This window comes from Tursiops truncatus, chromosome 8 (assembly GCF_011762595.2).
Source record: "Tursiops truncatus isolate mTurTru1 chromosome 8, mTurTru1.mat.Y, whole genome shotgun sequence".
In the NCBI taxonomy this organism is placed as follows: domain Eukaryota; kingdom Metazoa; phylum Chordata; class Mammalia; order Artiodactyla; family Delphinidae; genus Tursiops; species Tursiops truncatus.
Genome location: NC_047041.1, coordinates 66,430,464 through 66,453,580, shown reverse-complemented (window position 1 = coordinate 66,453,580; position 23,117 = coordinate 66,430,464). Strand labels below are relative to the sequence as shown.

General features: G+C 38.8%; 1 protein-coding gene across 6 annotated transcripts in view; it reads left to right on the top strand.

The window, feature by feature from the left end:
* The window catches only part of LOC109552255 (parathyroid hormone), a 122,640-nt gene that overhangs the window by 41,405 nt on the left and 58,118 nt on the right, over positions 1-23,117 (top strand). The window contains exon 6 of one of the 6 annotated variants that reach the window (XR_012333466.1): positions 18,787-18,988. The exons of 4 other annotated variants lie outside the window; for them this stretch is intronic. The gene's annotated coding sequence lies outside the window, so the exon portion shown is untranslated. One more of the 6 variants, XR_012333467.1, reaches the window with a different exon arrangement.

Sequence of the window (23,117 nt, the reverse complement as noted above, 5' to 3'; positions counted from 1 at the left end):
CTGTAAAACAAAGAGACAAAGAAGGACATTATATAATGATCAAGGGACCAATCCAAAAATAAGATATAACAAATGCACTGAACATAGGAGCACATAAATATATAAAGCAGATACTAACAGACATAAAGGGAGAAATTGATAGTAACGCAATAATAGTAGGAGACTTTAGCACCCCACTTACATCAATAGACAGTTTCTCCAGACATAAAATTAATAAGGAAACACTGGCCTTAAACAACACATTAAATCAAATGGATTTAATAGATACAGATAAAGAACTTCTATGCAAAAACAGCAGAGTACATATTCTTTTTAAGGGCACATGGAACATTCTCCAGGATAGATCACATGCTAAGCCACAAAACAAGCCTCAGTAAATTTAAGAAAATGAAAACCATATCAAGCATCTTTTCTAATCACAACACTATGAGACTAGAAATTAACTACAAGAAAAAAAAACTGCAGTGGAATGAGATAAAGATCACAGAGTAGGGGGATGCAGAACTCACCTCCCCCGCAACCCATGAACACATCAAAAATACATCTACATGTTGAACACTTCTCACTGAAAACTAACTGAAGACTGTCAGAGAGACTCCTGTACAACCAAGGCTGTAAGAAAGATCCACATGGAATCGCGTAGGAAGAGAAGAGAAGCAATCAGGGACATGTGCCCCCGGGAGGGGACTCAGAAGAGAAGAGAGATTACATAGGGGAGATGCTCCCTGGGAAGTTTGAACCACATATTGGGTGCCCCAGCCCTGAGGTCCGGCACTGGGAAGATGAGTTCCCTAGGCTGGTTGAAGGGCCAGCAAGACTAACAGGAGGCTTGTAGGAAGCCTAGACTCCACTCATGAGGAGCATTTGCACACTTGCTCACTCCCAAAACAGCGTGGAGGGGATGAATTGAAACTGCATGTATTGCTGGCTCGTTTCCTGGACCACCCAGGTGTGCACCCCAGCCTGAGCCAAGTCACTACTCAAGCCCCACTTGCTTCATGATGCTCCACACTGAGATGCAGGCTGCTAAGCCAAGGAGAGAACTTGGCTGTGAGGCACAAAGGTGGCTCAGACCCAAAGTGACATCTAAGCAAGGTGGGGGCAGCCATTACTAGTGCTTACACAGGCAGCAAATCAGAAGCAGTCTGGATCTCTGACTGTGGCCAGACTGCCAAAACCTGCACCCTGACTCACTCTGAGCATCCACACAGGCCTCACCTGCTCTGCATTAAAGCTCCACAACAGGGCAAGGCCAGCATCAGCTGAGGGGAGAGCTCAGACCCAAAGTAGCATCTGAGCAGGGCACAGCCTCTGCTCAGACTCACCAAGTGCCCGCACCAGCCCCTCATGCTCCAGCACTCCAATCCTCTGGGGCAATGATACTCTTAAAGGAAATAGAGCCGGCTTGGACTCAACACTCAGGCTTCTACTCCAGCAACTTGTGACCTGCACTGAATAGGGTGGTGATGGCCACTGGGTAAAGGAGAAACCCCAGCTCTCACCTGGCTCTGCCCCTAGCCACACCATCTCCAGCTCTACCTCCTACCAAGGTGTTAGCTTCCAGAACACCCTGGGGAAAGATGTAACTTGTGTTCACATCAGATCCAGCTCTCCCACCAAAGCCACTGGGCACACACAGGCTGTATAGGGGCGTGCTTACCCAAGGACACCGTTCAGGACCACAACAGGTAACTGTTTCAACTAATTTCATAAAGACAAAGTTAAGCAAAATGAGAAGACAGAGGAATTTATTTCAACTGAAGGAGCAAGAAAAAACTCCTGAAAAAACAACAAATGAAACAAATAAACAATTTACCAGATAAAGAATTCCAAGCATTAGTAATAAGAACGCTAACTGAATTAGGAAAAGAATAGATGAACACGGCGAGAATTTTAACAAGGACCTAGAAAATATAAAAAAGAATGAGTCATACCACCTCACACCAGTCAGAAAGGCCATCATTAAAAAGTCTACAAATAACAAATGCTGGAGAAGGTGTGGAGAAAAGGGAACCCTCCTACACTGTTGGTGGGAATGTAAATTGGTGCAACCACTATGGAAAAAAAGTATGGAAGTTCTTTGAAAAACTAAAAGTAGAGTTGCCATATGATCCAGCAATCCCACTCGTGGACATATATCTGGAGAAAACTTGAATTCTAAAAGATACATGCACCCCAGTGTTCATAGCAGCACTATTTACAATAGCCAAGACATGGAAGCAACATAAATGTCCATAACAGATGACAGGATAAAGAAGATGTGGTATATACATATATACACAATAGAATACTACTCAGCCATAAAAACGAATGAAATAATGCCATTTGCAGCAACATGGATGGACCTAGAGACTATCATACTAAATGAAGTAAATCAGAAAGAGAAAGACAAATACCATACAATATCACTTATATGTGGAATCTAAAATATGAAATAGGGACTTCCTTGGTGGCACAGTTGTTAAGAATCCAGCTGCCAGTGAAGGGGACACAGGTTCAAGCCCTGGTCCGGGAAGATCCCACATGCTGCGGAGCAACTAAGCCCGTGCGCCACAACTACTGAGCCTGCGCTCTAGAGCCCATGAGCCACAACTGCTGAGCCTGTGCACCTAGAGCCCGTGCTCCGCAACAAGAGATGCCACCGCTCACTGCAACTCGAGAAAAGCCTGCGTACAGCAACAAAGACCCAATGCAGCCAAAAATAAATAAAATTTTTAAAAATAAATAAATTTAAAATATGGGGCTTCCCTGGTGGCACAGTGGTTGAGAGTCCGCCTGCTGGTGCGGGGGGCGCGGGTTCGTGCCCTGGTCTGGGGGGATCCCACGTGCCGCGGAGCGTCTGGGCCCATGGACCATGGACGCTGAGCCTGCGCTTCTGGAGCCTGTGCTCCGCAGCGGGAGAGGCCACAGCAGTGAGAGGCCCACGTACTGCAAAAACAAACAAACAACAACAAAAAAACATATGATACAAATGAACTTATTTATGAAGCAGAAACAGACTCACAGACATAGAAAACAAACTTATGGTTACCAAAGGGGAAAGAGGGTAAGGGAGGGATAAATTAGGAGTTTAGGATTAGCAGATACAAACTACTATATATAAAACAGATAAACAACAGAGTCCTACTGTATAGCACAAGGAGCTATATTTAATATCCTATAATAATCCATAATGGAAAAGAATATGAAAAAGAACACTTTGCTGTACCCCAGAAAATACTAGAGCATTGTAAATCAACTATACTTCAATTGAAAAAAAGAACCAGTCAGAACTGAATAATACAATAACTGAAGTGAAAAACACACTAGAAGGAATTAACAGCAGAATAGGTGATACAGAAGAACACATAAGTGATCTGGAAGATAGAATAATGGAAATTACCCAAGCAGAATGTCAAAGAGAAAAACAAATTTTAAAAATGAGGACATTTTAATGGATCTCCAGAACAACATCAAACATACCAACATTCTCCCAGAAGGAGAAGAGAGAGAAAAGATGGTTGAAAATGTATTTGATGAAATAATGGCTGAAAACTTTCCAAGCCTGAAGAAGGAAACAGATATTCAGGTACAGGAAGCACAGAGGATCCCAAACAAGATGAACCCAGACACATACCAAGACATATCATGATTAAAATGGCTAAATATAAAGTGAGAATTCTAAAAGCAGCAAGAGAAAAATAAAGAATCATGTACAAAGGAACCCACATAAGTCTATCAGATGATTTTTCTGCAGAAACTTTGCAGGCCGGAAGGGCATGGCATGGTACATTCAAAGTGCTGAAAGGGAAAACCCTGCACCCTAGGATACTCTACCCACCAAGATTATCATTTAGAATTGAAGGAGAGATAAAGATCTTCTAAGACAAGCAAAAACTAAAAGAGTTCATCAAGGGACTTCCCTGGCAGTCCAGTGGTTAAGAGTCTGTGCTCCCAGTGCAGGGGGCATGGCTTTGATCCCTGGTCAGGGAACTAAGATCCCGCACCCTGCACACTGCATGGCGTGGCCAAGTAAATAAATAAATAAATAAATTTAAAAGAGTTCATCAATACTAAACTTACCTTAAAAGAAATGTTACAGGGTCTTTTCTAAGTGGAAAAAAAGGCTATAACAAGAAGTAAGCATCTATGGGAAAGGGAAAATTCCACTAGTAAAAGTATATATATAGTAAGGCCTGGGATCAACCACTTAAATAAGCTAATATGAAGATTAAAAGACAAAAAATTTTAAGATCAACTGTAACTATAATAATCAGTAAAGGAATAACATGAAGATGTAAAATATGACATCTAAAACAGAAAATGTGTGGGAGGAGAGTAAAAAATGTAGATCTTTTAGAATGTGTTTGAACTTAAGTGACTACCAGTTTGAAACAAGTAGATACAGTTATAGGTCAGCATATATGAACCCCATGGTGTCCACAAATAAAAAAACCTAAAATAGATACACAAAAACTAAAGAGAAAGGAATACAAGCATACCACTAAAGAAAATCATCAAACTACAAGGGAAGAAATTAAAAGAAAAAGAAAAGAACAGAGAAGAACTACAAAAACAACCAGAAAACAAGTAATTAAATGGCAATAAGTACATACCTATTAATAATTACTTTAAATATCAATGGATCAAATTCTCCAATCAAATGACATAGAGTGGGTGATTGAATAAAAAAGCAAGAACCATGTATATGCTGTTTACAAGAGACTCACTTCAGAACTAAAGACACACAGACTGAAAGTGAGTGGATGGGAAAAGATATATCATGCAAATGTAAATGACAAGAAAGTGGGGGCAGTAATACTCATATCAGACAAAATCGACTTTAAAACAAAGTCTATAAAGAAAAACAAAGAAGGGCATTATATAATGACAATGCAATCAATACAAGAAGAGGATAGTGCACTCACTAACGCATAATCACCTAATACAGGAGCACCTAAATATGTAAAGCAAATATTAACAGACATAAAGGGAGAAATTGACAATAACACAATAATAGTAGGGGACTTTAACACCCCACTTACATCAACAGACAGTTTATCCAGACAGAAAATCAATAAGGAAACAGTGGTATTAAACAACACATTAGACCAGTTGGACGTAATAGATATCTTTAGGACATTTCATCCAAAAAGAGCAGGGTACATGTTATTTCCAAGTGCATATGGAATGTTCTCCAGGATAGATCATATGCTAGGCCACAAAACAAGTAAATTTAAGAGGATAGAAATTATATCAAGCATCTTTTTTTCCAGCCACAAGGGTAAGATGGTAGAAATTACAGGAAGAAAAATAGAGAAAACTCAAACATATGTTTAACAACGTGCTACTAAAAGACCAATGGGACAATGAATAAATCAAAGAGGAAATCAGAAAATACTTCAAGACAAATGAAAATGGAAGCACAACATTCCAAAATCTATGGATGCAGCAAAAGCAGTTCCAAGAGGGAAGTTTAATGATACAAGCCTATGTCAGGAAACAAGAAAAATCTCAAATAAGCAACCTAACCTTACACCTAAAAAAACTAGAAAAAGAACAAACAAGACCCAAAGTTAGCAAGTTAGTAGAAAGGAAGAAATAAAAAGATCAGAACAGAAATAAATGAAATAGAGACCAAAAACCCCCCAGAAAAACAGAAAAGGTCAATGAAACTAAGAGCTGGTTCTTGGAAAGATAAATAAAATTGATAAATCTTTAGTCAGACTCATCAAGAAAAAAAGAGAGAAGACCTAAACAGTAAAACTGGAAATGAAAAAGGGGAAGTTACAACTGACAACATAGAAATACAAAGGATCATAAGAGATTACTATAATTAATTATATGCCAATAAAATGGACATCCTGGAAGAAACGGGCAAATTCCTAGAAATGTACAATCTCCCAAGACTGAACCAGGGAGAAATAGAAAACATAAACAAATCAATTACCAGTAATGAAATTGAATCAGTAATTTTAAAAACTCCCAAAAATCAAAGTCCAGGACTGAATAGTTTCAGAGATGAATTCTACCAAACATTTAGAGAAGAGTTAACGTCTATGCTTCTCTATTCCAAAAAAACTATTCCAAAAAATTGCAGAAGAAGAAATGCTTCCAAACTCATTCTATAAGACCAGTATCATCCTGATACCAAAACCATGCAAAGATATCACCAAAAAAGGAAAATTACAGGTCAACATCACTGATGAACACAGATGCAGAAATCCTCAACAAAATATTAGCAAACTTATCTCAACAATACATGTACATTAAAAGGATCATACACCATGATCAAGTAGGAACTATCCCAGGATGCAACGGTGGAACAATATTTGCAAATCAATCAATATGATATACCACATTACCAGAAGGAAGGATAAAAATCACATGATCATCTAAATAGATTCAGAAAAAGCATTTCACAAAATTCAACATCCATTCATGATAAAAACTTTCAACATAGTAGGTATAGAGGGAGCATACCTCAATATGATAAAAACCATATATGACAAGCCCACAGCTAACATCATATTCAACAGTGAAGAGCTGAAAGAATTTCCTTTATGGTTAGGAACAATACAAGGATGCCCACTCCCAGTACTTTTATTCAACATAGTATTGGAAGGCCTAGCCACAGTAATCAGACAAAAAAAAAAAAAAAAAGAAAAGAAAAGAAAAAGGAATAAAAGGAATCCAAATTGGAAAGGAAGAAGTAAAACTCACTGTTTGCAAATGTCATTATACCATACAAAGAAAATCCTAAAGATGCCACCAAAAAACTACTAGAAGTTATCAATGAATTTAGTAACATTGCAGGATACAAAATTAATTTACAGAAATCTGTTGCATTTCTGTATGCTAACAATGAACTATCAGAAAGAGAAATTAAGAACACAATCTCATTTACAATCACATCAAAAAGAATACCTAGGGGGCTTCCCTGGTGGTGCAGTGGTTGAGAGTCTGCTTGCTGATGCAGGGGACACAGGTTCATGTCCTGGGCCAGGAAGATCCCACATGCCACGGAGCGGCTGGGCCCGTGAGCCATGGCCGCTGAGCCTGTGCATCCAGAGCCTGTGCTCCGCAACGAGAGGCCACAACAGTGAGAGCCCGCACAACCGCAGGAAAAAAAAAAAAAAGAATACCTAGGAATAAATCTAAGGAAGTAAAATATCTATACTTGGAAAACTACAAGACACTGATGAAAGAAATTGAAGACAACACAAAGAAATGGAAAGATATACTGTGCTCATGGATTGGAAGAATTAATGTTGTTAAAATGACCATACTACACAAGGATATCTACAGAGTCAATGCAACCACTATTTAAGTACCAATGCTGTTTTTGTACAGAACTAGAACAAATAATTCTAAAATTTACTTGGAAGCACAAAAGATCCCAAATAGCCAAAGCAATCTTGAGAAAGAAGAACAAAACTGGAGTTAGCTTGTTCCCTGATTTCAAACTATACTACAAAGCTACAGTAATCAAGACAGTATGGTACTGGTCCCCCAAAGACACACAGATCAATGGAGCAGAATAGAGAGCCCAGAAATGAACCCACATTTACAGGGACAATTGATCTACAACAAGGAGGCAAGAATATACAATGGGGAAAAGATAGCCTCTTTGATGAATGGTGTTGGGAAAATTGGACAGCTACATGCAAAAGAATCAAACTGCACTATTTTCTCACACCATGGACAGAAATAAATTCAAAGTAGATAAAGACTTAAGTGTAAAGTCTGAAACCATAAAAGTAAACTTAGACAGTATGCTCTTTGACATTAGTCTTAGCAACATTTTTTTGGATAAGTCTCCTCAGGCAAGGAAAACAAAAGTAAAAATAAACAAATGGGACTACATCAAACTAAAAAAGGTTTGCACAGTGAAGGAAACTGTCACCAAAATGAAAAGGTTGCCTACTGAATGGGAGAAGATATTTGCAAATGATATATCCAATAAGAGGTTAATATCCAAAATATACAAAGACCTCACACATCTCAACATCAAAAAAAAATGAACATCTGATTAAAAAATGGGCAGAGGACCTGATTAGCATTTTTCCAAAGAAGACATATAGATGGCTCACAAGCATATGAAAAGGTGCTCAACATCACTAATCTTTAGGGAAATACAAATCAAAACCGCAATGAGATATCACCCTCTCATTAAGAGATAGCCCTTTTCTCTTAATACAGATCCTACTAGCCCTGGTTAGTCTGTAGCTCTGGTCTGAGGGACAGATATCACCTCATACCTGTCAGAATAACTATTATCAAAAAGACAAATGTTGGCAAGGATGTGGAAAAAAGAGAACCCTTGCGTGCTGTTGGTGCGAATGTAAATTGGTGCAGCAATTGTGGAAAACAGTATGGGGTTTCCTTTAAAAAGTGAAAATAATAAAAAAAATAAAAAGTGAAAATAGAAATACCATATGATTCAGCAATTCCTCTCCTGGGTATTTATCTGAAGAAAATGAAAACATTAATTAGAAAAGATATATGCACCCTTATGTTCACTGCAGCGTTATTTACGATAGCCAAGATATGGAAGCAACCAAAGTTGCTTAAGATAGATGAATGGATAAAAAAGATGTGGTATATATATTCAGTAGAATATTACTCACCCATAAAAAAAGAATGAAGGACTTCCCTGGTGGCACAGTGGTTAAGAATCTGCCTGTCAATGCAGGGGACAGGGGTTCAATCCTAGGTTTGGGAAAATCCCACATGCCGCGGAGGAACTAAGCCCGTGCACCGCAAATACTGAGCCTGCGCTCTAGAGCCTGCGAGCCACAACTACTGAAGTCTGCGTGCCTAGAGCCCATGCTCCACAACAAGAGAAGCCACGACAATGAGAAGCCCACACACTGCAACGAAGAGTAGCCCCCACTCGCTGCGGCTACAGAAAGCCTGCACGCAGCAACGAAGACCAAACACAGCCAAAAATAAAAACAAATGAATTAATTAGTTTTTAAAAAAAGAATGAAATCTTGTCATTTGTGACAATATGTATGAATTTAGGGTATTATGCTAAGTGAAACAAATCAGAGAAAGACAAATACAGTATGATTTTACTTATATATAGAATCCTTAAAACAAAACAAATGAACAAACATAATAAAACAGAAACAGTCATAGATACAGAGAACAAACAGGTGATTGCCAGAGGGGAGATGGATGGGATAAAACAGAAACAGGTGAGGGAGATTAAGAGGTACAAGCTTCCAGTAGGGTTATAAATGAGTTATGAGTGTGAATACAATATGGGGATCGCAGTGAATAATTATGTAATATCTTTTTATGCTGACAGACGGTAATTAGACTTATCGTGGTCATCATTTAGAACTATATAGAATATCAAATCACTATGTTGTGAACAGAAACTAATATAGTGTTGTAGGACAATTATACTTCAAGAACAAACAAACTCAAAGAAAAAGAGGTCAGATTTATGGTTTCCAAAGGTGGGGTGTGGGGGGGAGGGAGAATTGGATGAAGGCAATCAAAAGATACACACTTCCAGTTATAATATAAATAAGTACTAGGGATGTAATATACAACATGATAAATAAAATTAACACTGCTGTATGTTGTATATGAAAGTTGTTAAGAAAGCAACCCTAAGAGGTCTTATCACAAGGAAAAAATTTTTTCTATTTAATTTTGTATCTATATGAGTTGATGGATGTTCACTGAACTTACTGTGATAATCACTTCACGATGTATGTAAGTCAAATCATTATGCTGTATACCTTAAACTTATATAGTACTGTATGTCAATTATATCTTCATAAAATGGAAGAAAAAAAGAAAAGAGAAAATATTTTGGCCACTGTGTAGGAGACTAAGAGCAAAAGCAGAAAGACCACTTAGGAGATTATTACAACAATAAGATGTGGGTTGAGGCTGGCTAGGGCTAAGATGATACTGATGGAGGAGGTGAGAAATGACTACACTTGGTTATATTTTGGTTTTAGAGGTAGATTCAATGCAGGGCATGAGAGAAAGAGAAGAAAAGAATCAAGGATGACTTCTAGTCTGGGGTCTGACCAATCGAATGAATGATTGTGTCATTATTCCTCCAGAAGGAAGGAATTCCTTTCTTCTCCTCCAGAAGGAAGACTGGAGGAGAAGCAGATTCGGGGTGTGGAGGACATCAAGATTTCTGTTCTGAATATGCTACATTTAAGATTCCAGATAGACATCCACGTACAGAACTTGAGAAATCGGGGGAGAACAACTAGCGTCATTAGAGTCATGGGGTAGTCAGAAGAGGGAGGAGAAGGAAAGCCCTGAGTGGAGGGAGACATCAATGAACAAATGAGGTTTTGTCCTTAGATAAGAGCATGCCAATTCCATTCCTTATAATACAGGGTCAACAGAGTAAGCAGATTCAGATGACGGAGGGTTGGTAGATTTGTGATGAGCACCTGCTCATCACAAATCTACCAACCCTCCAGCGTCTTGTCTGGATGTCTTGCCTGCTTGTCTCTAAAAGAAACGAGATTATCAGTCGAGGATAAGGAAAGGGAAGGGGATGTTGGAGATTCAGAGAGGAGAGTAATATGATAGTTTTAGAGAGTGTAGGATGACTTAACATAAATATACATGATATAATTGAATGTTGGCAAGTCCATGTCTAACATGTTCAAAACTTGAGGCTATATAAGTTAGTGAAAGCAATCTAGAGGTTAAAGACATAGAAAGTAATGAGAACAACCATAATTTTCTTTAACTCAATCTTATCCCTGGGAATTGGCCCAAGGCAGCCATGGAAAAGAAAATATTATTGTGTGGCCATTGTTGACTGTAAATTTTATTAGTGTCATTAATAAAAGTTTGGGACTTCCCTGATGGCACAGTGGATAAGACTCCACACTCCCAAGGCAGGGGGCCTGGATTCAATCGCTGGTCAGGGAACTAGATCCCACATGCATGCCACAACTAAGAGTTCGCATGCCACATCTAAGGAGCCCGCCTGCCACAACTAAGACCTGGTGCAACCAAATAAATAAATAAATATTTTAAAAAGCAAAGAAAATAAAAGTTTTATGCTACACAACCAAAACAACCAATCATGTAGTAGCCACTGAGGAATCATACTTGAGGCTGTATAAGTTAGTGAAAGCAATCTAGAGGTTATAGAGAAAGAGTGTAGATTGTCACCCTTGTCTCATCTGCATTCTGTGCAATTTTAATTAGATGTTCATTTCTCTATTCACTGTAAGCCAACAACTAGGATCAGAGCCAGATGCTTTTCAAGCTCCAGATACTGTCTGTTCCTCATTCTGATAAATAATTTAAGACAGGCTTTCAAACAAGAAGGGCAACCATTTCAGGAGGCCTATAGTGATGAGGAAAATGCCAGTGTTTTGTATCTTGAGCGTATAGAACACCCCAACTTCCTTAGAAGACAATATAGTGCAGTTGTGAAGTCACAGACTGACACTGCTCTGCCTGGGTTTGCATCCCAGCTCTGCCAGTGATTCATAGAATCTTGGGCAAATTACCTACCCTCTCTGTACATCAGTATTCTCTTTGTTAGAATGGGGATAATAGTATATACCTCATAGAGTTGTGAAGATTAAATGAGGTCGTCTATACAAATTGTTTAGAATGACTCTAGCTATTTCAGTTATACTCATGGGATTTTAATTTATGGAGGTGACTGAGTGATGACATGGAGAGGCTAATGCCATTGAAAGAAGATTTTAATTACTTATGTTTCCAAGAGGAGGGGCCACACCACATGATGCAGGGCCACATTGGGAAGCACCAGGGTTGATCAGGAAGCAAAAAGGAGTGAGAGAAAGCCTGGCCAAAGACTTTATTGTTTTCTGTAAGAAAGGCAAGACAGGGTAGGGAAACTGCTTACAAATGGCTAGTTTGAATAATTCAAGTGGGCTCTGGGCTATAGGGGTAGTCACTAGTTGCCTGGTAACTGAACCTGAGAAATTTAGGGCAGGGGAAATATTTGCTTGGTGTAGAAGAGTTAGATAAAGGAGGGACTATGTATTTACTTGGGATTGGTTGATCTGTGTATGAAAAGTATGTCTTCAGGCAAGTTGTTTATTATCTCTGGGACTTAGCTAATCCTGGGAGAAGCAGTCTCTTCTCAGCCAGCTAGGGCCCCCAAGATGTCAAAACATCATAAAAATATTAAAAACATGATCAATACATTAGCCAATGGAAAGGGCTATATGAGTTTTGCTCTTCTTTTGCAGGAGATACTGAGACTTGTTAGCTGTCAAAGACAAGGAGAGTTCAGATAGGGCTAATTGTGAAGGTTTGAGTTGCTTTTGCTTTACAGGTGGCAGAGAACTTAAGGAAGCTTAGAAAAACTCCTGCCCAGAATTTTTCTGTTGGTTTGGAAAGCTCTACTTCAGTTCTAGCTCCTGACACTATCCTGTTGACTTAGTGAACAATGTCTTGAGTTTAAGATTAAACCTCTCTGTGTCTGTCCACCTTTTGGTTTTCATGAAAACCAACCTAGAGATGTGCTTCACCATATTCTTGAATTGACCATGGTACTAAAGCTTTATGACATAAACCACCAACCTTTAAATGGGATAATACTAAGCTTGTACTACCAACCAGACTAACCAAATAAACAAAAGTATAGATGTGGGTGTGAACAAAATATGTTAGTAGCATACAGTATTCAGGAGACATGGTGGGAAGTTGTAGATATACAAACCTGAGGTAAAGGTTATATTGGTTCTTCTTGATACCATCTGAAAATGGCCTTCAACTTTTATCAACAGCTTAATGTATCTGGCCCAGCTCTTAGGACCTATTCGCCTTCTAGGCTGGTGCATGTCTTGTAGATTAAAGCTCTTGCAGATTAAAACTCTTAACTAGGTTGCCCTTGACCTCATAAACAAAAAGTTTCATAAGTAATTGTACAAGTGGTAAAAGTGGAATGGAGATGAATAGATTGGTTTGAGAATTCTTTCCAAAAATACCCACAGGACTTTATGGTAACTAATTATATATAGGGAATTAAGGGATGGGGGACTGAAATCTAATGACCTTGGGAAATGTTTGTTACCACTATGAAATGATGTTGAAAGGAAGTTGATTTGGAGAGTAAAGGGAGTCCACCTTCAGACATGCTCTATTTAAGGTTATGTGATATCCAATAGCTATGCCCTCTAGGCAAGAGGGAGCATTAGCCTGGATGAGAAGACATCAGAATAAGAATTGTTGTGAAACTGGCAAGCAACACTAGGGTAGCCTAGGGCATGTCCCTTGGGTGTAGTAGGAAGAGAGAAGAAAGTACTAAGGAAAGTGGAGACCAGGTATTCAGAAGTAGGAGACCCAGGGTAGTATAATACCTGGACAGAGTTCAAAGGACATAGTTCACAAAGTAGAGAGCAGGCCATTGTGTCTAATGCAGTATAGACATTACATGAGACAAAAGCAAACTGATCCTTAAATGTGGCAACACAAGAGTCCTTGGCAAGAAGACTATGAATGGTGAGATAAGGAAGGCACATTTCAACAAATAAAGAAACACTTTATCTGGGTCAGGTAGAAGTGACTAGTATAGATCACTTAAGAAGTTTCACAATGAAGAGTTGGGCTAAACCCCCGGTAGGTACTCAGTATATTTTTTATTCTGTAAAAGTGTTATGTTTGATTTGATTTGATTCACAGATACTCTCTTTTGGAAAAGAAATTCCACTAATGTGAGAGTTCAATTGGACTTCCAGATTAATGCCAAAGTAGTTTAGAAATATAATGAAGTTATTTTAGAGAATATTTTTATTGAACAATATTATTCAGCACTCTAAAATTAAGAAAAAAGAAGGAGAAGAAGATGAAAGGAGAATCTGTCAGCCATCTTGCTAACATTTATCTTCTACAACAAGAATATCACATGGTGCATTTGAAAAGGACAAAAACAATGTTATGTTGTGTTACTCTTGTATGTATATTATTATGCTTCATGAGAATAAAGTAAAAAATATATACAGACTTTCACAAAGTTAGAAATTTCTGCTATGACTTTCAACTGCCACCCTCTGAATAGCACCTTCATAGAATTTCATAATGCAAATGAACAAAAATAATAAATATGGGTATGGTTGTCAATATTCATGTTGAAATGTGTTATAATCATTGTGAGGTATGTTACAAGTAATTTATTATTAAGAAAAGTTAAATAACAATTTATAATCACAGCTGACTTCTTTGTAGAAATTGACAAGCTTTTCTTAAAATTTATATGGTGATTAAAGGGACTCAGAATAGCCAAACAATCCAAAAGAGTCTTGGAGAAGAAGGACAAATTTGGAAGACTCAAACTTCCCAATTTCAAAACTTACTATAGAGTTACACTAATCAAGACAGTGTGGTACTGGCATAAGGATAGAAATACAGATCAATGGAATAGAATTGAGATCCAGAAATAAACCTTCACATTTTATGATCAGTTGATTTTCAACAAAGGTGCCAAAACAATTCAATTGGAAAAGAAGAGTTTTTCAACAAATATTGCTGGGACAACTGTATATGCACATACAAAAGAGTGAATTTGGACCTATACCTCACATAATATACAAAAATTAACTAAAAATGAATAAAAATCTAAACATTAAAGGTATAAAACTCTTAGGAGAAAACATAGGTGTAAATTATGACCTTTGATTAGCAATTGTTTCTTAAATATGAAACCAAAAGCAGGAGCAGCCAAAGGAAAAATAAATTAATTACACTTCATCAAGATTTAAAATTTTTGTGCTTCAAAGTACGCCACTGATAAAGTGAAAAGGCAGTCTACATAACGGGAGAAGATTTTTGTAAATCATATCTTGGATAAGAGATTAGAATCCAGGGACTTCCCTGGCTGTCCAGTGGTTAAGACTCCTTGCTCCTAATGCATGAGTCATGGGCTTGATCCCTAGTCGGGGAACTAAGATTCTGAATGCCACATGGTGTGGCCAAAAAAAAAAAAAAGTAGAGAGAGAGAGAGACTAGAATCCAGAATATATAAAAACATGTTCAGCTCAACCACAGAGAGACAAATAACCCAACTAAAACAGGGGCAAAGGATCAGAGTAGACATTTCTCCATCAGAAGATTAAAAAAAATTTTTTTCATGCAACATTATTTCCCAATAATTCATTTCTTCAGAGAAATGTATTTTTTCTTTTTTTTTATACAGCAGGTTCTTCTAGTTATCTATTTTATACATACTAGTGTATATGTGTCAATCCCAATCTCCCAGTTCATCCCACCACCACCCGCCCCCCACTTTCCTGCCTTGGTCTCCATACGTTTGTTCTCTACATCTGTGTCTCTATTTCTGCCTTGCAAACCAGTTCATCTGTACCGTTTTTCTATATTCCACATATATGCGTTACTATACGATATTTGTTTTTCTCTTTCTGACTTATTTCACTCTGTATGACAGTCTCTAGGTCCATCCACATCTCTACAAATGACCCAATTTCGTTCCTTTTTATGGCTGAGTAATATTCCATTGTATATATGTACCACATCTTCTTTATCCATTCGTCTGTTGATGGGCCTTTAGGTTGCTTCCATGACCTGACTATTGTAAATAGTGCTGCAGTGAACATTGGGGTGCATGTCTCTTTTTGAATTATGGTTTTCTCTGGGTATATGCCCAGTAGTGGGATTGCTGGCTCATATGGTAATTCTATTTTTAGTTTTTTAAGGAACTTCCATACTGTTCTCCATAGTGGCTGTATCAATTTACATTCCCACCAACAGTGCAAAAGTGTTCCTTTTTCTCCACACCCTCTCCAGCATTTATTCTTTGTAGATTTTCTGATGATGCTCATTCTAACTGGTGTGAGGTGATACCTCATTGTAGTTTGCATTTCTCTAATAATTAGTGATGTTGAGAATCTTTTCCTGTGCCTCTTGGCCGTCTGTGTGTCTTCTTTGAAGAAATGTCTATTTAGGTCTTCTGCCCGTTTTTGGATTGGGTTGTTTGTTTTTTTGATATTGAGCTGTATGAGCGGCTTGTATATTTTGGAGATTAATCCTTTGTCAGTTGCTTCATTTGCAAATATTTTCTCCCATTCTGAGGGTTGTTTTTTCATCTTGTTTATGGTTTCCTTTGCTATTCAAATGCTTTTAAGTTTCATTAGGCCCCATTTGTTTATTTTTGTTTTTATTTCCATTTCTCTAGGAGGTGGGTCAAAAAAGATCTTGCTGGGATTTATGTCAAAGAGTGTTCTTCCTATGTTTTCCTCTAGGAGTTTTATAGTGTCCAGTTTTATATTTAGGTCTTTAATCCATTTTGAGTTTATTTGTGTGTATGGTGTTAGAGAGTGTTCTAATTTAATTCTTTTACATGTGGCTGCCCAGTTTTCCCAGCACCACTTATTGAAGAGATTGTCTTTTCTCCATTGTATATCCTTGCCTCCTTTGTCATAGATTAGTTGACCATAGGTGTGCGTGTTTATCTCTGAGCTTTCTATCCTGTTCCATTGATCTGTATTTCTGTTTTTGTGCTAGTACCATATTGTCTTGATTATTGTAGCTTTTTGTGTGTGTGTGTGTGTGGTACGCGGGCCTCTCACTGTTGTGGCCTCTCCCGTTGTGGAGCACAGGCTCTGGACGCACAGGCTCAGCGGCCATGGCTCACGGGCCCAGCCACTCCACGGCATGTGGGATCTTCCCGGACCAGGGCATGAACCAGTGTCGCCTGCTTCAGCAGGTGGACTCTCAACCACTGTGCCACCAGGGAAGCCTGATTATTATAGCTTTGAAGTATAGTCTGAAGTCAGAGAGTCTGATTCCTCCAGCTCCGTTTTTCTCCCTCAAGATTGCTTTGGCTATTCAGAGTCTTTTATGTCTCTATACAAATTTTAAGATTTTTTGTTCTAGTTCTGTAAAAAATGCATTGGTAATTTGGCAGGGATTGCATTGAATCTGTAGATTGCTTTGGGTAGTATAGTCATTTTCACAATACTGATTCTTCCAATCCAAGAACATGGTATATCTCTCCATCTGTTTGTGTCATCTTTGATTTCTTTCATCAGTATCTTCTTGTTTTCTGAGTACAGGTCTTTTACCTCCTTAGGTAGGTTTATTCCTAGGTATTTTATTCTTTTTGTTGCAATGGTGAATGGGATTGTTTCCTTAGTTTCTCTTTCTGATCTTTCGTTGTTAGTGTATAGGAATGCAAGAGATTTCTGTGCATTAATTTTGTATCCTGCAACTTTACCAAATTCATTGATTAGCTCTAGTAGTTTTCTGGTAGCATCTTTAGGTTTATCTATGTATAGTATCATGTCATCTGCAAACAGTGACAGTTTTACTTCTTTTCCAATTTTTATTCCTTTTATTTCTTTTTCTTCTGTGATTGCTGTGGCTAGGACTTCCAAAACTATGTTGAATAAGAGTGGACATCCTTGTATTGTTCCTAATCTTAGAGAAAATGCTTTCAGTTTTTCACCATTGAGAATGATGTTTACTGTGTGTTTGTCATATATGGCCTTTATTATGTTGAGGTAGGTTCCCTCAATGCCCACTTTCTTTAGAGTTTTTATCATAAATGGGTGTTGAATTTTGTTGAAAGCTTTTGGTGCAACTATTGAGATGATCATATGGTTTTTATTCTTCAATTTGTTAATATGGTGTATCACACTGATTGATTTGCATATATTGAAGAATCCTTGCATCCCTGGGATAAATCCCACTTGATCATGGTGTATGATCCTTTTAATATGTTGTTGGATTCTGTTTGCTAGTATTTTGTTGAGGATTTTTGCATCATATTCATCAGTGATATTCGTCTGTAATTTTCTTTTTTTGTAGTATCTTTGTCTGGTTTTAGTATCAGGGTGATTGTGGCCTCGTAGAATGAGTTTGGGGGTGTTTCTTTCTCTGCAATTTTTTGGAAGAGTTTGAGAAGGATGGGTGTTAGCTCTTCTCTAAATGTTTGATAGAATTCACCTGTGAAGCCATCTGGTCCTGGACTTTTGTTTGTTGGAAGATTTTTAATCACGGTTTCAATTTCATTACTTGTGGTTGGTCTGTTCATATTTTCTATTTCTTTCTGGTTCAGTCTTGGAAGGTTATACCTTTCTATGAACTTGTCCATTTCTTCCAGGCTGTCCATTTTATTGGCATAGAGTTGCTTGTAGTAGTCTCTTAGGATGCTTTGTATTTCTGCGGTGTCCATTGTAACTTTTCCTTTTTCTTTTCTAATTTTATCAATTTGAGTCCTCTCCCTCCTTTGCTTGTGAGTCTGGCTAATGGTTTATCAATTTTGTTTATCTTCTCAAAGAACCAGCTTTTAGTGTTATTGATCTTTGCTATTATTTTCTTCATTTCTATTTCATTTATTTCTGCTCTCATCTTTATGATTTCTTTCCTCCTACTAACTTTGGGTTTTGTTTTTTCTTCTTTCTCTAGTTCCTTTAGGCATAAGTTTAGATTGTTTATTTGAGATTTTTCTTGTTTCTCGAGGTAGGATTTTATTGCTATAAACTTCCCTCTTAGAGCTGCTTCTGCTGCACCCCATAGGTTTTGGATTGTTGTGTTTTTGTTGTAATTTGTCACTAGGTAGTTTTTGATTTCCTCTTTGATTTCTTCAGTGATCTCTTGGTTATTTAGTAATGTATTGTTTAGCTTCTATGTTTGTGTTTTTTACTTTTTTTTTTATCTTGTTTTATCTTGGGTTTTATCTTGTTCCTTCACCTGGTACATAGTCCTCTGCCTTTTCATTTTGTCTGTCTTTCTGTGAATGTGGTTTTCATTCTATAGGCTGCAGGATTGTAGTTCTTCATGCTTCTCTATTTTTTCTTTTTTATTTAGCTTGACCAATGAGTGAACAGAGGTGTCAGTTCTGGATGGAGGCTTTAAGGGTCAGCACCTTCCTCACCATGTTCTCCTTTCCCTATGCCACAACTACTGACAATGTTCCAGATAGAGGCTGCTCTGACACCTTGTGCCCCAGACTGAAGATTATATGGAATAGAACCAGGGTCAACCTGCTGGTGTTGGTGGGTCTCCTGCAGCGGTGGGGGGGGGGGGGGGCGGGGGGGGGGCGGCTGTGGCTCACCATGGGGAACAGGGCACTTGCAGCAGCAGTTCTGGGAAGTACTCATTGGCATGAGCCTTCCCAGAGGCCACCATTAGCCCCACCAATAAAAAAAAAATTTTTTTAATTCTAGAATATGGAAAATAAAAAAGAATGTGTTACTAGATGAGGTAACAAAAGAATCCACAGCCTAGAATAAGCTTCAAGGAGGCTGCTGTATAGCCAGGAGAGAGATATGTCTGGCAAACTCAGATAGGCTTTGGAGTCAATGTCATCAGATAAGACTGAGAGTAAGACTGAGACCTGCTACTAAGCACAAGGCATTCATCTGAGGTTTAAACACATGTTCAAAGGCAACAGGTCATGCAATGCCTACCCTCTTACCCAATAACCTAGGGTAGGGAGTTGGGGGGGAAGAAAGATTCTTCTCTAAAAGATTAGTCACCTTCCACTCACTTTCCTGATACAGGTTTATGTAGCATGTGCTTTTTGTGCCCCTAGTTTCATCCCCTCAGGCCAGCTTGGGTTTTAGTAGCAGCTGTGGTAGACAGTTTCCATGTTCGAAGTTCTCTTACCTCTAGCTCTCCCTATGCTTTGATGTTCAGCCTCAGTGTTTTTCCTGAAGCCAAGGAAGATCTGTCATCCCGCCACAGGGTAGTCCAGAAACACTCCTGGGAGCAAGCCTCAACAGAGGGTGGGAATCAGTTTAAAAAAAAAAAAAACCATAGCTTCCCATCCTTAAGAAGGACAATTCTGAGGCCCATTTTGTGTATTTCTTTAGAGGGTTCAGAGAGGGACTGAATCCCAGTTGCCCACTCAGTAACTCAATAACACATCTTTTTTAGCAGCAGTTTCTCTTTATCTCTCTCATTTTCTTTATTCCCTCATTCCTGCTTCCTGATATTACCTCCTACACCCAACCCCTGTTTCAAGCTCTCCTTTGTGAGGAACTGAAACTAAAATAATTGTTTAAAAGTATACATATAAAATTATATACAATATTTAATTTTATTTTATATACATACATACTCTTGCTAAGAAGGGGCAGGAGACAGCTTCAGGTACTCAGTTAGGGAGGAGATATGGGGATATATGTATATGTATAGCTGATTCACTTTGTTATAAAGCAGAAACACACACACCATTGTAAAGCAATTATACTCCAATAAAGATGTTTAAAAAAATTAAGTAAATAATATTGTTGAGTGTTTACATCCAATCTTGCTCCATTTAATTCTCAATAACTCAGCTGGTTGCACATTTGTCTTGGTTTAAGGGACATTGGTGTGTTTCCTGGTTAATCCAGAGGCTAATTGGTCTTTCTTAGCAGAAGAAAAAAGTCATAAAGAGGTAATGACCAAATGATGTGAGCATATTTGCATATTACCAAACTCTTAGAAGCTTGGTAAAATAATTAAAAGAAGCCTGGTGAAACAATCTAAGAAATTCTCTCACATATATTTAGTGTTTTGGCAAGATAAAATGGCTCCTATTTATTAGAATGCCTAAGGAAAGATATCATGAGTCTGGGCCATGCCCTCAGCTCACATAGTAAGTCAAGGGCAAGGAAAAGTTCAGCACATCCAGGATATGGATGACGCTAGGGGAGCCACTCCACTCAAGCGCCAGCAGAACCACAGGACCATACCTCATTAGACAGTCCCTCTTAACAGAGAGATAACTGGGATGTTGCTGAACCTTTTTGGAGTAAACTTCAGGAGCAAGACTTTTTTGAGGGGTGATGTTGTCTTCCTTTTTGGCCGTACTCTACTCCTAACAGGTAGAAGAAAGAGAATTAAACTTGTCATTAGGGTTTATTAATTTAGTATAGCAGAGGAGCCAGGGATGATTGGGAAAGGGCAGAGGATAAATGCGAGAATTGCCATATCAGGAGGTGGCAAGGTTGGTGCTAGTAGTTGTAAGTGTGACTGAGTCCGGAAAAGAACACAACTGTGTTCCTCTGCCAGCACAGCACTGGTGTGGGGGCAGTAGGCATGGAGAACTATACCCAGGTCTCCTGGCCTAATAGTGAAGATGTGAAGCTTCCAAGATGGGAATGAATCAGAGAAAATCAGATAAAGTCAAACTGAGGGTGCCGACAATTGATGTGACCCTGCAGTGATTGGTCATTATGGGGGAAGTAGACACAGAGTGTAGAGAGGCAGCATCCTTCCAAGTTTATCCTCTGAGACACAGCTGTGGGAGAAACTTGATGAGAGAAGGAATTCTCAAAGGCACAGCTTTCAAGAAGACCCTTTTTATTTTCTCGACCTCATCATGCTGAATGGTTTCATGGCCCACTGTTGATGTTGTAATGAACTATTTTATTTAATTTTTAAAATTTCATAAGTTATGTTTATTGTCCAAAAAGAAAATTTTAGATGAGAAAATGAATTTATAAACAGTTATAATAGCTCCTCGGATTTAGCCACTGTTGGTTATATGTGGCATCTAAAGTTTTTGGTACACAGATAGACATTTTTGTTGAGGAAAAAAAGATGGGCTCAGACAGCGTGTACTATTTTGTGACTTGCTATGCTGAACAACTGGTTAAAAAAACAAACAAATATTGGTTTACTGTGGTTATAGCAAAGACTCCATAGCTGTTTGAAATACATCAGAGACTTCCTTGGGCTGGGTTCCTCAGAAGACCCCAAAGAATTGAGTGGATCTGAAGTTTTGTAAGGTCAATTCTGAGACTGAAACAGGAGGAAGAAAGGCGTCTCCTCTCTCTTCCCCACAGTGTCCCCCACCTCTTAGATTTTAAGAGCTGAGTCATGAAGCTCAGCTCACAGCACTACTCCAGAATGACTATGCCTCCCTCAAAGTCTCAGGCCACGAGGTCAAGAAAATGACTAAGGACAGAGGAGCCATCAGAGAGGCCAGTTCTACTCTCTGGTTTCACTTATCAAAATCTTCCTGCCAGGGCTTCCCAGGTGGCGCAGTGGTTGAGAGTCTGCCTGCCGATGCAGGGGACACGGGTTCGTGCCCCGGTCTGGCAGGATCCCACATGCCGTGGAGCGGCTGGGCCCGTGAGCCATGGCTGCAGAGCCTGCGCGTCCGGAGCCTGTGCGTCTGGAGCCTGTGCTCCGTAACGGGAGAGGCCACAGCAGTGAGAGGCCTGAGTACCGCAAAAAAAAAAATCTTCCTGCCTTTTTGAACACTGCTTCCGTTAGCCTATTTTGTTGTTATGATGTACACAGTCTGATTCTCTTGTCTCTCTCTCTCTCCCCCAATTTAATTCTTTGCAACATCTTGGCTTTTGGTCTCTTGATCTTTTTATTTTCAGTGACCTCCACCGCTGTCACCTCAGCCACACACTCCCAATATTACACCTTGGACCTTGTCTTCACCTAAAATTAGTTTGCCTGTAAAATCACTAAATCAGACAACCCATTCTCAGCCTTCCAGCATCTCTCTTCCCACCCCTACCCCTTTGTCACGTCTCAGCAGGTGAACCTGCCTCTTATTTCACTGTGAAAGTAGAAGCTGATAAACTGGTACTCCTGCAGCCCTACCACAATATCCTCATACCCACCTGGAATGTGGACCCAACCCCATCTGTCCCTTTTGTTGTAATGTAACAAAATGTATCCTTCCTCTCACTTAAGGCTAATATTTGCATTTTTGCTTTTGATATCACTCCCCATCTCTTCTTAGTAAGCTTGGTCTATTATCCACCTTTCTCTTATAAGATTTATAGCTCCTTCTCCCCTAATATATAAAGAGCTCCTAGAAATTGATAAGAAAAAGACCAACAAGTCAAATGAAAAAATGGATAAAGACATAAACAATAAGACTCTTTGAGAGACAGAGTTCACTATAAAAAAATGCAAATTGCATTAAACATACAAAAACACGTTCAACCTCTTTCATAGTAAGATAAATGCCAAGTAAAAGTATAATAAAATACCAATGACCACTGTAAGGTCGGATCTTAACAAACGGCACCGCGAAACAGGAAAGCTTCAAGTGAGCTTTATTAGGGAGCGCTCCTGGGCGAGGTTCACTGGTCTGAGAGAAAGGGGGCCAGAGAAGTCGCACCCGGGCGAGGGTTGGGCAAGATTTTATAAGGGAAGAAGGGAAAGGGGTGTGGTGAATCTGG